Source organism: Colobus angolensis, unplaced genomic scaffold (genome assembly GCF_000951035.1).
Source record: "Colobus angolensis palliatus isolate OR3802 unplaced genomic scaffold, Cang.pa_1.0 Scaffold390, whole genome shotgun sequence".
Taxonomy (NCBI): Eukaryota; Metazoa; Chordata; class Mammalia; order Primates; family Cercopithecidae; genus Colobus; species Colobus angolensis.
The window spans coordinates 316,764-317,642 of record NW_012117266.1 but is presented as its reverse complement, the minus strand read 5'-3'; positions in this window follow the sequence as shown (position 1 = coordinate 317,642).

Sequence of the window (879 nt, the reverse complement as noted above, 5' to 3'; positions counted from 1 at the left end):
AAGGCCAGGCCCGGACGGAGGGCGCCGCAGAGCGCGGGATCCTAGAGCTGCGAGGGTGACCTAGAGCAAGCCCTGGCGCACGCGCGCTCCGCTCGACGCGGTGCTCCCGGGTGCGTCTCTGCGAAATGTTCGGCCCTAACCGGCCCTGCACCCGGCGGGGGCGGCGGGCATGGAGCCGTTCGCTCTCCGCTGCCGCGAACAAAGGGCGCAGGATTTAACCTCGGCCCTCTGGGCGTGCCTTTGCAGGCCCTCGTGCGCTCTGCTGGGGAAAAGAAAAAAAAGCTTCAGCCAATGCCAGTGCAGCTGTGTGCCCGCTGTAGTTGTGCAGGTTAATTCTGCGCGAGCTAAAACACCGAGAAAGACGTTCAGGCACTGGATATCCACGCAGGCCTTAAGGAACGCCTGTGCAGCCTTGTGCCACGAGAGGAGTGGATTCACTAACTTTCACGCTGATTCCTCAAACCAAGTTGTTTCATTTTTGGCCAAAACTGTTTGTGCTGATCACTTTCCTTGAGTACCTACTGTCTGCCTGGTGTTGGGGACAGGGAATAAAAGATAATTGTTTTGCCTGAAAGCACCACAGTTTAGTGGAGAGGACAGGCAACTGAGCAGATACTTATCAAAGCATGCTTAGTGTTAGGGCAGAGGCCCTGGGAAACAAGAAAGATGCGCCTCCGACAGGAAGTCCAGGAAAGCTTCCTAGAGGAAGTGGCACCTGAGCTACATCTGGAGGGAGGAGAGGCCTACAGAGCCTGATGAGGACTGCCACCATCACCTCCCCCGAAGGAGGACCAGCTGGATCTTGGGAGCAAGGTGAACTGAGAGAGGAAAGTGAGACCAGATCCTAAAGAGGCTTTGCTCTTCCAGAGTTTGGATTTT